The sequence below is a fragment of the Crocuta crocuta genome, unplaced genomic scaffold (assembly GCF_008692635.1).
Source record: "Crocuta crocuta isolate KB4526 unplaced genomic scaffold, BGI_CrCroc_1.0 scaffold131, whole genome shotgun sequence".
Classification (NCBI taxonomy): Eukaryota; Metazoa; Chordata; class Mammalia; order Carnivora; family Hyaenidae; genus Crocuta; species Crocuta crocuta.
The window spans coordinates 16,328,082-16,343,904 of NW_027528977.1; the positions used below are offsets into that span (position 1 = coordinate 16,328,082).

General features: G+C 43.8%; 1 protein-coding gene across 1 annotated transcript in view; it reads left to right on the forward strand.

The window, feature by feature from the left end:
• The window catches only part of SLIT3 (slit guidance ligand 3), a 598,836-nt gene that overhangs the window by 217,206 nt on the left and 365,807 nt on the right, over positions 1–15,823 (forward strand). The window lies entirely within an intron of this gene.

Sequence of the window (15,823 nt, forward strand, 5' to 3'; positions counted from 1 at the left end):
AAAAAATTAACTTAAAAAAAAAAAAAAAAAGAGAATCATAAAGATAACACATCACTGAGAGGCTCTGCTTATGGCCAGGTCATGATTCATCTCCTGGGAATGATTGGTTGTCTTCTCTTTGTTCTGCTTTTGGACCAGACACTTTGAGATGACGGGTGGGTTTAACATTTTAATCATCATTTCTCATTCCACAAGGAAGTCTGAAGTAATTGTGACTTGGCTAGGAAGGGCGGGGGGAGGGGATTGACTGATGCCAGGATTTTTATGTTATTTTTCTTGAACCAACTACAATAATCACATACTTGGGGAATAAGGTCTCTGCATCAGGGGTGAGTGAGTACCTGGAATTTTCTCTGTTGGTGTGTTTTTGGTGCTGCCTATGTATGTGTGTTTAAATCCTGGGAAATAATAAAAGCTGTGTCCTAAAATTTTGTGAGGCTGAACACATTTGTTAAGAAATTCTCCCTCCCCAAACTCCAGAGCAAGGAAAGTTGTTTGCTTACATTTTAGCTATGTAGAGTGGGCTACATGAATGCTTTCTTTGCAGAACCCCCTCAAATCTATGAGGGGTTGCCTGAACTGGGTGCATGCCCAGAATAGTCCAGGCAGAAGCACAGGGCAGACTCGGCTTCTTATATACAAACAGAACAATGGAGGGAAAAATTGTCAATGACAGCACCCTCTTCAGAGTTCCCATTGCCCTTCATGCAAAGCCCTACATGATCTGGCTCTTTCCTGCCTCTTGGATCTTATCTAGCACTTTCCCTAGCCCTGCTAATCTGCTTTGGGTGCTTCTAACAAGCCAGGCTAGTCCTCATCTGCCTTTCCATTGGTTCTTCTCTGCCTTGGCCATTCTCGTTCCACAAGCAGTTCTAAAGCAACCCCCTACCCCCACCCAGGTGAGGCAGGCTCTTCCCTCATTGGCATTTAGAGCCTTGGTACTCAGGTGTGGTCCAGGGACCAGCAACATGAATATTACTTGAAAGGTTGTCAGAAACACAGTCTCAGGCCCCACTCAGACCTTCTGAATCAGAATCTGCATTGAAACAAGATCCCCAGAGGATTCCATCCATGTGAAAGTGTGAGAAGCCCTGAGTTAGAACTCTGGCTTTAAAGTCACACCTCCCTGTCCCCTTAGAGACCTTCCCTGAGTATCAGAGCCCCGAAGTCAGAACCCACACACACACTGATAACCATCGCTTCTTTCCTGCCATGTCCTAGCTTGCTCTCTTCAGAGTACTTATTAGAATGTGACATTTCTATTTTACTTTCAGTGTGTCTGTGCGTCTGGAGTCTTTGAAGTCTCAGTAGGACCATGAAAATTATCTTGTTAGTTTACCTGACTGCTCTCAGGATCTGGACCAATGTGTGACACATAACCAGAAGGGAGCCCTGGGGACCTATCCCACATCGGGCCCTGACTCTCACTGTTTGTAACAAGGCTGACTAAGGGAAATGCCACAGTCTGCTTCCTCTGGAAGAAGTTTCAGCCTCACTGCAGAGAACACTTGACATTGTTAATGGTCTCCCTTAAAGAAGGCTCACCTCAGTTCCAAACCCAGAGGAGCCAGAGTCAGCAGCCCCAAGCATGATCACTTTAATTCAAATTCCATACTTCAGCCTAACTCCTTAGGAGGTGCTAGAGGAAAGGGTGACCCTGAAGACCTCAGCAAAGTTACTTACCTCTCCAACATTCTGCTTCTTCGACTGTAAAATTGGATTACTGGTTGTGCTTACTTTTGAGGGTATGTTTTAGGAGTAAATGAGTTATTATATAAAAAAAACTTTCAGACAATACCTGGAATGTGGAAATACTCAGTAGACACTAGCTGTTAGTAGTAGTATTACTACTAACTATTATTTGTTAGTTAGTATTACTACTACTATTATTTGTGTCATTTGGTGTATTACTCAAAATTCCTAATCTCAAGCTATAGAATCAGATTTAGCTGATTTGTGCAGAAAAGGAATGCATTAAAAATGATACTAGTTGGCCTACAGAATTTCCCAGAGAGATGGGAAATGAGACCTGGAAACCACCCAGGCAGAAACAACACCCAAAATCACCCTGGAGACTTGCCCTGAGGGCAACACTGCTACTGCTACCCGGCTGTGGAGGTGAGTGGTACACACCACTGCCCGCTCCAGCCACTGCTCCCCCAGGACACTGTCTTGCCCAGCCTCTGAAAATGATTCTTCTAAATCGCCACTTCTTCAAGGAACATACTCCTCATTCACCTGTGGATGACCTCTGTCTGATTGGTACAGCCTTGAGGACATGTCTCTATAATTACTGCAAGGGAGTCCAGGAAGCAAATATCTGACATTATCTGGTAGAAGGGGGCTTTGCCTCCCAGCAAAACTCAAAATAAGGAGATTTCCTCAAATGTTGGAAGAAGGATGGGCTTGGGCATGATGGTGACCATCACGTATACAGGCTTCAGCCCCCCACCCCTTTTGAGGTGCTGGTGCTTCTGGAAGTACAGAGAACTAAGAGATACAGCTCCTCTCACTCCCAAGGAGAAAGCAAGGTACCTGAGAGACTGGGAAAGGGGAGGCTGCAGTGTAAGAAAAGGAGTTTTAGACTAAAAGCCTAATAGGATGTGAAAGATTGGGTCTGAAGGATAAATTTCCATTGTTTACATGCCCCCCGCACTGCATGAGCATTTACCAATAAATATTAAATGAATGTGCTGTAATTACTGGATGAGCCCTCTGGCCACCTGGCGCCACCGCTGTGTTGGAGGTACGCTGGGGTCTGCTGTGGAGGCTGGCAGTGTTTCAGCAAGAGGAAACACAAGAGTGTTTCACTAGAGCAGTTTGGGCTGCTTGCAGGGTGCAGTGCCAATAAGCAAGAGGGAGGTTGTTGGAGGCTGAGAATGGCCAGAGGCAACAGGAAGAGCATGCAGACACTTAGACCAGGGTTGGGCATAATGTTGCTCAAGACATTATTCTGGCCAGTGACGCAGCCTCACAGGTGATTTGGTGTGAGTTTTATCTTTCCTGGCTGGACTCTCACTGCTCTGTGCTGACCCTTGCCCAGCTGGAGTCTGGGAATATCCCTCACCCTCTCCCTGGAGGGCTATGTCAGGATGATAAAACCTCTACAGACAGGCTGTGCCTAGCGTGGTGGCTCTGTTTGATCCACCTGAGAGTCTTCACCTTTGAATAATAAGTCACCTCTTCATTTGTACTCACCTTTCATCACAGTCCCCTTAGAACTGGAGAGACCTGATGTGAATAATGGAAGAGTTGATTTTATACAGAACCATACATGCCTTAAGTCATTTGCTCCTTTCAACCCCTTGAGGAAGGGCCAGCAGATATTTATATACCTCATGTGATAGATGAGGGAGACACCTGGGGTTCAGGAAGCTTCTGTGACTTAAAGTCACACAGCAGTAAGTAAAGACTCAGGTGTCTTACCTCCTAGTCCAGTGCTAGCGCACCTTGTGTGGAGACAGGTCAGCGCAGGAGATAGGAGAGCATTATCCTTGGGAGCCTTGGGACCAGACTCAGACAGCTGAGGTTGCTGTAAAGGTTAAAGAAGATAGAACAGTTAGCACGGAGCAGCCAAATGACAGCACTCAATAATACTCTTATTCTTCATTTTTTTATTAAAAAGATATTTTTTAATGTTTATTTATTTTTGAGAGCGAGAGAGTGTGAGCAGAGGAGAGGCAGAGAGAGAGGGAGACACAGAACTCAAAGCAGGCTCCAGGCTCTGAATCGTCAGCACAGAGTCCCATATAGGGCTCAAACTCACAAACTATGAGATCATGACCTGAGCCGAAGTTGAATGCTTAACCAGTTGAGCCACCCAGGTGCCCCTCCTATTCTTCATGTTTCTCAGTATTCTCTGCTGTTTTCTGGCACACATTCAATCCTCTACACCACCACCACACCTCCATACTGCAGAAAGCCCCCTCTATCTTGATCCAGTACTTCTATGTGGGAGCCATCTTCCTCTCCGTCTCACCAGTTTCTGGAATCTGGAGGTAGTAATTCTCATAGCTGTTAATAAATGACTCTTTTTTTGCTCTTTGGGGATCAAAAGTGAGCTATTGTTCTAGTCCTAACTCAAGCCAACTTAGATCCAAGAAACATCAAAGGGAGCTTTTGTTACCTTCTAGCATTTCCCTGTGACATTCTGAGAACCCTGCACCTGTCATTTCCCCCTTTCTCCTCTAACCATAGTGACCCAACACCCTTCCTCTGCCTGCCCCATCCACCATTCCACCAGCTCACACAAGGAATGGAGTAGGCAAGAAGAGCTGTTTCCTGAACAAGAGGCCAAGTCAGTTGTAGTGGTAACTCAAGAACACACAGCCTGTGTGATGGAAAGAGACAAGGCAGGCAGTTTCCATTCCAGCTGCAGCCCTGGAGTCTAGGCTCACCCCCAGCAATAATTCTCAGTCAAAGGGGTACTGCAGAAACCCCTCTAACGGGGAGACTCATACTAGGGGAAAATGGAGAGCACCAAGTGTTCTAAAGGGTTGGGGCTTCATCAGAGGGACTGCAGCCTACAGAATATGTCTAGAGTGAGAAAAAGCCCTCCTCTGATGCCCTTTTCGAGGATTGCCATTTGTCTCTCTGCATGCCCCCTACCCAGTAATCAGTGTCTTATGGACTCCCTTTCCAGAAAAGGCTCCTTCTCCTTCCTTATGTTCCACACAACAAGACTTTAATTAAACTCTGGGTTTCTCCTGCTGCTACTTCACAGAGCAGTGAAATATAGTTGGAGGTATTGGATTATGCAGAAATGATTTTATCTGTTGCTTCAGCTTATAAAGAAGAAGAAAATGAGCACAGTCTCTGGTTTTGTGTCAGCGACATGGGCTTCCATCAGTGCTGAAATGAACATACACCTGCAAGATTAAGTGTACTAAAGACTTTTTGACTGATGATGGCTACATATATCGAGAACTATCTATGTGCCATCATCAAGCACCATCTCAAGACCCATCTCGTATCAGCCTCACAATTATCTAACCTGTAAGATGACTTCTCTTCGAAGTAACACTTTACAAATGGGGAACTGAAGCTTTTGTACATTAAATAGCTTGCCCGAGGACATACAGCTAGCCAGGATTCAAGCTCTGTGCACTGGCACCAAAGCCCAAGTGTCTAATTGCTAAACATGCTTTCTCTTATGGAAGCAGGTTGGTGATGAGTGGCTCAGCAGCATGGGATTCTAAAAAATGTGTAAGGACAGTTTGAAAGTTGGGGCATCAGGCTTTTTTTCTTTTTCTTTGGAGGAAAAGATATGGAGAAAGTCCAGGCACGCATTGGTGGATGTAACACAATGGCATTCAGGTGATGGCATTGGGAACTCAAGTGATGAATCTGGCCTTTGCATCTTTAAATACCTCAGAAGGTCAGATTAGCACAGAAACCCTGATGCTGAACCGAACACTTGGTCCTCCCAGTTGGCAAACATTAGCTGGTTGAAATACTTCCTGATGGAAATACCGATAACATGCTGACAAAAGTTCAGACTTGTTTCTAAAGGTCATCTCAACCAACGGAGCAATTAGTTCAAGTTTGCCTTTTGCTTTTCCCTGGCGAGAGTTTTAGCCGAAACCTCAAATTTTAGTCCTCCTTGCAACATATGATCAGTGGCGGGAAACAGCCTGAGACTGTACCTCATACAGAATGTGCAGTGATCAAAGTTTCTCTTCATCTGTGCCAGAAGAAGAGTTAGACATTCCAACTGGGGCGCAGAAACAGACAGCAGCGTCTCCAGGGGGAATCTCTTCCTTGGGATGCTCCCTGAACCCCAGAGACATCAAGGGCCCTCCTGCACATAGTGTGTGGATACTGCAAGCCCTACAGTGCCACTGTGTGCCCCCGTCCCTTCTGCATCACCTGCCACCTTCAGTGTGGAATCTGCTTCAACTTTCATCTTACCTGCATCTCTTTTCCCTTCCTTTTCTATTGTCATTGCCGCTGCCCTCTTTCACATCCCCTAACCTTCTGCCCAGCCTGCTACAGCTACTCTGTCTTCATCCCACCTTTCTGCGCCTCCTCCTAGGCAGGTGGAGTGGCCTTTCTAAAACCCCCATCTGACCTTGACTTAATTCTGCTTAAAATCTTTCAGAATTCCCCACTGCTCTCAGAATAAAGCCCAAATTCTGGACTGGACACATCCCTGTTTGCTTCTCTGTCCTCATGTGTTTACTCTTCACATTATTTTTTCCCCTCTCACTCTGTCTGCTTCCCTTGACCCTTGTCAAACCCGGACTAGCCCATACTCTCTTACACATTTATGGGTTATATTGCCTCCACCTGCAATCATCTTAATTACTCATGAAGTATGCAAAGTGGACGTTGGACATCTTTCTCCCAGGCTCCCAAGCCCCCTGGGACCACCCCTACAAGTCAGAGTTCCTCAGGGACCCAGGGCAGGGGCTCTCTCTCTCTGCAGTGAATTGCATAGAACCTGGTACATGGTCAATGCTACAAGCCACCAGTGGAACAAATGAGGACCGAATGCACCTTCGATGTTGCTGCTCAGTCTGTTGACTGGTCCTAAAGTGACTGTAATGGCAAATCTGCCTGGAGCTGGTTAGGACGCTCCATTTCCTCTTCACGTGCCTCACCTGCCAGCCGGATGTGACTCTTCTGCTCTTCATTATAGGAGAGCATTGAGAAGTCAGTCCCTGGCCATGATAGGTGGTCTCTGAAACTGAGCTTAAATTCAGCTCCAGTGTCTGACACTGAGGATTTCCATTCCTCCTGATAACGCACCTCCTCTGTCAAATGGGGGTGGCGGTTATAACTCTTTCTAAGGGTTGTTGTAAGGATTCCTTGATGTAATTTACGTAAAGCATATCACCTGTGTCTGGCTAGTCAGTCAAGATGTTGCTGCTATTCTTGCTGTTTCCTATCTGTGCCTTCTACTCCATGGTAGCAGAGTTTATGCTGTCCGCTTGTTTCTCCTGTATGTTGTAGCAGCTAAATACAAACCCAGCAAACTTATTAATTGAAACTGAATTGACCCTGAGCTACTGGATGTTAGAAGGTAACCTTTCTCTAGGATCGTAAGAAAAGGATTGTGATCTTTTTTTGAGACTTTTAAAATTTGCATGTTAGTAGGATTTCCCCCTAATAAGCAGGGTAGAAGCTCTATGGCAACTCTTCTCCAGCTGAGTGGACTGTGAGTGGGCTATATGCACAAACGTGTGCTGGGTGTGCTCTGACATAGTCCCCTCACTTGCCTGTCTCATCAGACACCTCACTGCCTGGACCTCATTGATTTAAACCTTTAGAGACTTGGTTTTGCTGCACAAGGGGCATCCTAAGAAGCAGTCTTGAAACTTGCCAGGACAGTGGCCTTTCAAAGGGTATTGTCGGGACATTGTTGTTTTGAAACTCACAGAAGAAATTCTTTCCAGCTTTTGGTTGTCAGAAAGGACTTTATTTCCATAGAGGGAATTGCTATGTTTTGAACGTTTGTTATCTTCCTTTACTTTGGCCACTAGGAAGCTCAGAGTATAACTCAGTCTACCTTAAACAAGTCCCTCTGGTGATCAATACTGTCTTCTAACTTTACTCCAGACTTCATCTTTGTGCCTTACCTTAGTTTCCTTTTACTTTGGTCTCTTTACCTCAGCACCTAGCACAGTGCCAGGCCTGTAATAATTATTAACCACATTCTGTTTCTCAAAGTCTGTTACCAATAGCCTACTCTTTATACTTTTTTCTATGAAAATATAAATATGGGACTTGCCTTTGGAAAATGGCAAGATATAAATGAAGAAACTTTGTTATTGACATTTTTTTTCCTCTTTCCCTTGCTTTTTTCCTCCCTCATTGTCTCTCTTCTTAAAACATAGTGAGAGTTCCCTTAAAGTAGGATTTATTGTACTTTTACAGCCGAACAGGGAATATTCCTTACCAGCTTGACTGGTGGAAAATTTCCAAGCTGCACAGTTCACTAGTTTATATTACCTAATAGAGAGATAAATAAGCCATGATTCTTCTTAAGGACTGGCTTTTAATTAGATTTTTAATGGATCCTCTTTGACTTTCCCAAGCATAAGTACTGCTGTATTAGTTCATTATTGTGATTAAAAGTGGCTAATAATGATCATAACTAAATAATTTTCCTCAAGTGTTCCAGCCCGGTTTACTGCCCTATGTGTTCACATGAGCTGGCCTAAGCCTATCTCTTCTTCTATGCAGTGCACAACAGAGCCACTGTTTTGTGTTGGAGGCAGGAAGCCTGCAGACACAGGAATGTGCAGGGGACAGAGAGCACGGTCTCTCAGAGTCATGTCTTTGTGTTTTATGGAGTGCTGCTCAAAACACCCTCCACCACATTCCTCTGACATCAGAGGCCCCTAAAAAACTTAACCCAACTGGACTGTTTCCCCAGGACTCTAGTTAGGATGTAAGTTGGGAAGCCCAACCAGCTAGAGGTGTGTGAGTTTGCAAATGGCTGCTGCAAGGTTCGGCCACCATATTGGCCATGGGGCTGAGAATTAAAACTTGAGGCCTCCTCCCACTGCCTGCCAGCTCTTTTACCTGAGAAATGTAGACATGAATGAATTGTCCCTGTGTATGAGGTAGGGAGGGGCCTAGAGAGAGTCATTGTGGAAAATTTTGAAAACTCCTAGAGGGGACAGACTAATGATCACTATTTGTTGTACTATTAATATTGCATGTTTGTTCTTGCCTTTTACAAAGTGTATATTTATCTCTACATTTTTTTTCAGAAATGGCATCATGTTGTTGCCTTAGCAATATATCATGACCATTTTCCCATGTCATTAAATCATCTTCTATAAAATTGTTTAAGATCTGTAAAGTATGTCATTACATAGATATATCATAATTTAGTAATCTGTGACTATTTTTGGACATTTGAACAATTTTTGAGACTTATAAGCAGCATTGCTATTAATATCCTTTTAGAAATATATTTGAACACTACCATGATTTCTTCCGTGGGTAAAATTTTTAGATGCCAGTCAAAGGGAGTGGAGAATTTTTATGCTTTTGCTAATGTTCTCCAACATGGAGAATTATCATTTTTATGATTAATATTCTTTTCTAAGTTTCAAGGCACAGAGAATGGTAGTTGACTTAATTTAAGCTTTTGTTCTTCCATACAAGTCAGACTGAAATTTTTTTCATGCATTCCTTGGCTATTTGAATTTATTTTGTGGATTGCTTCTTCCTGTCCTTGGTCCATTCTGTGCTATGATGTTAATTTTGGTGTAATTACCATTTAAGGGATTCAGAGTGTCCTACTTTAAGAAAAAGTAAAGTAACTCACTGGCTGTATCACTTCATGCTTAAGGCCAGGATAGGATCAACTCTGGGTTTGGAATTAGGAAAATATGATACCACTGCAGTCAACTCCAGGAAAGTATATGCAACAAATTACAAACTACCCAAAGATACTTATAAATGCTATTGCCAGGTGATATTTGTGTTATTATAGTTACACCACATCTTAGTCCTGCCTCTCCCATTTACTTGCTTTGTGAACTTGGGCCAATGTCACTTCACCCCTCTGAGCCTGTTTCCTCATTTGCCAAATGAGATGATGGCATTTATCTCACAGTTTTCTTTAGTAGTAAATGTGCTAAAGCTTATAAAACACAGCGCCTAACACAAAGATGGCAGTCATGAAAGACACTGATATTATCATTTAAGTGATTGTGCAGAATGATGTCCAATTTTCTTTAGAAACATGTCACTTTTGAGTAGTTTTTGTTTTGTTTTTAATTTTTAATGATTAGTTTTGATGTAACTGTTGGGGCTGCCCTCACCCTTCTTTCCTCTTTGCTGATAGGACAGGAAAGCAGGGAGAGGTACACGCTGTGTTAGAAGTTTTCCAGATCCCATGGAATGGGCCCTCTTGGGGGATTTGCAGATATCCCACCTTCATCCTGACCCACAATATCCTGGGAATAGAAGCATTCCCAGGACCCAAGGACATCTTGGAGGTTAGGGGGTGACTTGGCCTCCAAATGCCCCGCAATGAGTTGGATTCCTGATGTGGTCAGGTCAAAGGCCATGCTAAAAAGAGAATTGCTTTGGTGGTCAGCTCCTACAATTTATTCCCAAGGGAAGCAGTCTTAGAACTTCTAGGGATACCAGGACATTGGCTCAACTTGACACACACTTCCAAGGAGCCACCCAAGTGGAAGGTAATGGATTTATGAGGACTCTGGCATGAACCTTGGGCCTTGCTCTTTGTGATGGCTTTTACATTATTCATTTGGGATGAAGTAGAGAGAATTTATTCTGCCATTTTTTTTTTGTTCCAGTACCCTTTATGATACACTATACACAGTAGTAGTTGTAAAAACTGATGCTGAATGTTTATTTGGTTCTTGGAAAGGAGATTTGACTGTGTTCGAAGCTGGTTGGAGAAAGACATGAATTTCACTTCTTATGAACATCTAAGACTCTCTAAGGGATCCTTTTTGAGAATTTTAGGTAATATCGATAATTCCAGCTTTGAACCTCTCCACCAGTACCATATACAACTTGTAACCATGTGAACTTTGCTCCTCTGGGCTTCCATTTCTTCAAGGACAATAGTAATAATTTCCATGCCTTCTTCAAAGAAGTAGTTCTGAGAATAAAATTAAATAGTACGAGTGAAACGTCAAAACTCATAGTGTCAAGATGAGCAGTTAGTCTGGGCTGGAGTTTTAAAACTACCAGGTAGAGCCTTTGAGGCTTTTATTTCGCCATCTTTAAAATGAAGAGTTTGAACTAGGTCAATCCCTAGAATATAGACAGGACTCCTAGAACTGAGTTAATATTGAAGGAAATCCAGCTTCACAGGTCAGATATGTTCACAAAGGGAGGAGTCTGCCCACCTTTATACCTGCATTCAGGCAGCAGTAATGCTCAGAATACAGGCAGCATTGCATAAAAAGTACATTAGATTTGGCAGCAGAAGATCTGGGTTCAAATCATGACTGTCACTTTTTAGCTATATAACTAGAAATAAGGCATTTTACTTCTCTGGCCTCAGTTTCCATCTCCGTAAAAAAAAAAAAAAAGAAAAGAATAAACTATTAAAAAAAAGAAAAGAAAAGAAAGGCATAGTATATCTGCTGGGTTTTTGTAAGTGGAAAATAAGGTCATGTGTCCAAAAAGACTTGCATATTATAGGGCCTCACACATAGTGGGCACTCATTAATGTGACCACCATTGCTATTCTTGGACTAAAACGAAGAAGACAAGTTTTCTGTTTCAGTCACCCAAAGAATCCAGAGGCAATGGCCAGACCCAGGAAGTATTCCAGTGGGCAGATTGTGTTCTGTCCCCCTGCCTTCCCTTCCCCACTTCAGTTAGGGTCCTTCCAGGAAGTCACGGGTGAGTTGTAACAGTTAAGTTTGGTCTTTAATAATCCAAGAAAGTGCATCTGCTTATCTTTTTAAAGGAGAGCAACAGAATCCTTTTTTTTTTTTTTCCTGACACCAAATAGAATGGAAAGGTGTTCCTTTGTAATGGGCTGGTTTTGTGCCTCAAACTCTTTCCTTATGAAAATAATTTACCCTGCTAATTACATCACATTAACCAACTACTCCCAGTATAGATTAAAGGGCTGCTTTTTCAAATCATTCCATAAATTAAAAGCAGTCCTCCCAGATACATGATTTCATGGATAAATGCTGCATTTGTGTTGTCAGAATTTATGTTGAGAGGAAATGGAGGAAATGTATCCTTAAAGAAATATTTTGCAGTAGTTGTTAACACCTTCCACTCCTGCGCTCTGCTTCTGGTACCGTAATATAAATGTGCAAGCTGTTAGCGTGAGATGAACATTCCGGAGCTTCAGGGGCCACCTGCCTGCGTGGCTGGCTTGTTATTTAAATTCCCTTTGCACTTCACAGATTTAAATACTGCCAGCGTCCTGATTTATGGTGTCCACATCACACACATAAAACTTTCACTTGGATCTCCCTCTTTCTCACACATGAGAGGAAGTCAATTGTGGCCGCAGGTGGAATGGATTGTGGAACTAGTTGTCACCAGCAGGGTGTAAAGACCAGGCGAGAGCATCCAGAAGCCAGCTGGAATGTGGTAGTGTTTGTGAGTCTAGTTCTGACGAGTCTGTCTCTATGCCTTCCATCAGCCACAAAGGAATTAAGGGAACATGGGAGGACGGAAGGTGCAGAGACATACACTAGAAAAAAATTACGAGGGGTGTCACCTGCCCCTGGTACGAAAGAAATCCACAGCCCCTCCTTCCAGAGATGGATCTCTTGAGATGCTGGGGAGCAATTCTGTAAAAGGAGATTAAGCTAAGTGACATTGGAGAATACACAACTGACAGTCAAGGTCCCACATCTGGCACCATACCAAGTTGTGGCCCTCCATGCATAGCTGCCTCTGGAGCTCCATTGGCCCTGAGTATTTCAAACCCCCCTCCTCTGGGTATCTGCAGCGGCCAGTGTGCTAACGTGTCCAAGCATCATATTTAAGCTTGGGAGATAATCTAATACATGTTTAAAAAAAAAAAACAGTTCATACAAGTAATATTTCTATTCTGAAATGTAAAGGAACATCTTAGCAAAGGCTTGATTTTGAAGAGGTGTATACACATGCACGCACACCGACTCTTTATGAAGGTCTTGTTAATCTTCCTGGTCCTTCTCATTCATAGCTACAGGTCTTTCTCCTTCCGGCTATGTTGAGAACTTCTCTATACGGGTCAGGCAGGAAGGGGACATTAATGGTATAATGTGTTGCAACAATAACACCTTACGGGGCCCCGACTCTGTCAGGGGACTCACAGGTAACAAAAACTCAGAGACAGGGCCTCTGCTCTGTGTCTTGGGGAGAGACAGACTGTAAGTGAAATAATTTCAAAAACTGTAAAATAATTAGAAAACACAGTAGGATAACATAATTGTGACTGATGGCAAGGGCAAGTAGAAGGGGCCAGACTTGACAAGGAGTAGAAAGAAGGTAAGGTATGGTGAAGACACAGTGAGTAGGGGAGGAGGAGTGGAGGCAGATAAAATCAGAGAAAAAGGAGAGGCAGATGGTATAGGATCAAGGTGGGCACTCGAAAATTTGAGTGATTGTCTACACCATGAAGGTAAAGAAAAGGATGAGGCAGTTACCAAAGTTTTCCCCTAGACATCTGTATAGACTCAGTGAGTAGGAATATGATTCCTAAAGCTTTAGTAAGAGCTGAACAAATTGGCTAGGTTTATATCCCAGCAATAAGGATTCTGCCAAGAAGGATGACTGGCAAATGTCAAATGAACTGTCGGGAAAGTGACTGTCCTCAGAACCGTCAGAAAATGAATTGTCCTCAAAGTAGAGGGATAGACTCAGTCTCCCTGGGCACCTTCCTGACCCCAGAGGGTAGAGGGTGGAGGTGAAGAAGGATCCTGTCATCATGACACTGCTCTGTAGCTGAGGAGAATGTTTCTTGTGGCATAAGTCATGATCCTTAGATGATTGATGTTCCAGCATCTTCCCAGGAAGGTCTGGCAGTATCTTATTTATGCTTACTTTCAAGTCTTCCTAGTCCACACACTTAGTGTTCCTTGTTGCATTGTCAATGACTGATGTGACAGAAATGAAGCCAGTCTTGGCCTTCCCAGCCTCTGTCTGGGACTCCATAAGAGCCCTAGTTAAGGTCAGGTAGAGATGGAACAGGGAACCAAATGCTGCATAGAAGTGTCTCTCCATCTGCCCTCACATGTGTGCTTAACAGGATATTCTCTATAGCCAGGACTATAGGGTGGACAGTAGAGAGCTGAATGGTTAGGTAAGTGGGCCTCTAAGTTCTGGGTAAGAGGAGAATTACACAGAGCAGATAGAGACCTGAGGGCAAGCAGACTGGGGGTTCAGCCCAACACATGTCACCAGTCACCATCCAATCACATGTACAATATGTGAACAGCATCAGTTCAGAGTCTTTCTCTCCTTGGCCTCATGGACCAAACTGCTGACAGAGTCCTGCAAAGACACCACCGAAGCCACACACAGCCTCCACCCCATTGTAAGAAAGCATTCTCCTCCCTGGGCTGAACTGAACATTCCTTTAAGGCATCCAGGAAGGAAACAATAATGGGAAAATAAGAGTTGTTTCTGTTTATTGAATATTTATTCTAGACACCATGCTCAGGAATTCCCTCATTGAATACTCACAGCATTCCAGTGAGGTAGATTCTCCTACTATCCCATTTGCAGATGAATAAACTGGGGTGTAGAGAGGTTACAGATTTGTTCAAGCTTTAGGAAGTGACTGTGCAAGACTTGAGTTCAGGTGTCTGTGACCCCATAGTCCATTTGGGCACCACTGCAATTCCCGTTTAAGGGAGACAAGCAGCTCATCATAAGCAGGCAGGTGGAGGGTCCCAATGGCACTTGGACAGCATCCGCATTTTTAGCCCAGGCCCCGTGGGTCAGACCCACCAGGATCAGTGCCTGGTGAGTACCACTTTCATTGTGTCTTTGGAGGCTTTTCTCTGCATGCAGTGGGGCTTCTGGTCAACCACAGGCTGGAACTGCACCAAGGAGCAGGAGATAGAGCTGCATCATGTGATGCAGAAGAGAGCAGGAGACACTCAGAGTCCTGATCCAGGATGCTCAGGCTGCAGTTATACCCAAGGTGGTGGTAACATAAGGCCATACGCAAACCTAGAGAAACTTACACACTTGCAGGGCTAGGCAGATCACCTAATGGACAGAAGCCAGCCAAATGCAGCCAGCTCTCACCTGTTGGGCCCTGTGGTAATGCATGACTGGTATACTCTGGTCTCTCATGTTTTAAGTCAGGCTAGAAATTTGGATTTTTAAAGATGAAATCTCCCATCTTTAAAATATTAGCAATTGATTTTAAAAATTGTTTTTAATGTTGTGCTGTGCATACTAAGCATGTCTGTGGGCTGAAGCAGGCCCAGGGACTGCCCATTTTCTTCAGTATAGTTGGGGGATCAGAGTGTACAGCTTTGGGACAGACTGTACTGGGTTCAAATCCCTACCCTTCTACTTCTGGAAGTGCCACTTAAATATATGACTTGACATCTCAAACAAATGCCACCAGGCAGGCTTGCTGTAAGATTAAATGGATAATGAAATGCCTGGCTTTTGAAATTCCAGGTCCAATGACTATCAGGTGGTAAGTGCTTAACAAACATTGCTATTGTTATCCCCGTTGTCAAGTAAGTGTGAAGGGGGAGCTGCCTGACTCTGCTCCTAGGAAGCAGGAGAGGGGCTTTTATTATATTGTGTATCCTTCAAAGAATTTCTGTGATCCTCCAGAGATGGAGAAATGGCAGCTTTCTATTTGCCAGGAGGATTCTGACAGTGAGTTCTCTACCAAGAAGGTAAAGGATGCCATGTGCTTGTGATCAGTGGGACAAAAGCAAGTGCTCTCAGGGCTTGTGCTTTAAAATGAACCCTCTTATTCAAGGTTTCTCACAAGATTTCTTCTCTTGTGGCAAACTCCCCAGCACCTGTGTTCCTCACTCTGCATTGCAGCATCCTCACTGTGTTTAGTCTGTGCAAAGGGACCTGAGATGGCAGCTTCCTGGCATAGAATATTCCAGAAGCTCTTCTTTGCCCCACCTTCTGAAGCAGCAGAGAGTGCTTTCCCTAGAGAGACGCACTTTCAGAACCTGAGGCCATCCTACTCTCTCCTCTGGGTTCAGCCTACTGGCTGAATCTCATAAAAGTGAAAGATAGAGGAGGGCTCCCTCACCAAGGTCAAGAGATACCTTGTGTCACCAAAGTAGGAAACAGACTCATACATCGTTGCAATCCAGAGAAAGCCAAGTTGCTCCACAGCCTATCCCAGCATAGAAAAACCTTCAGACAGAATCACAGA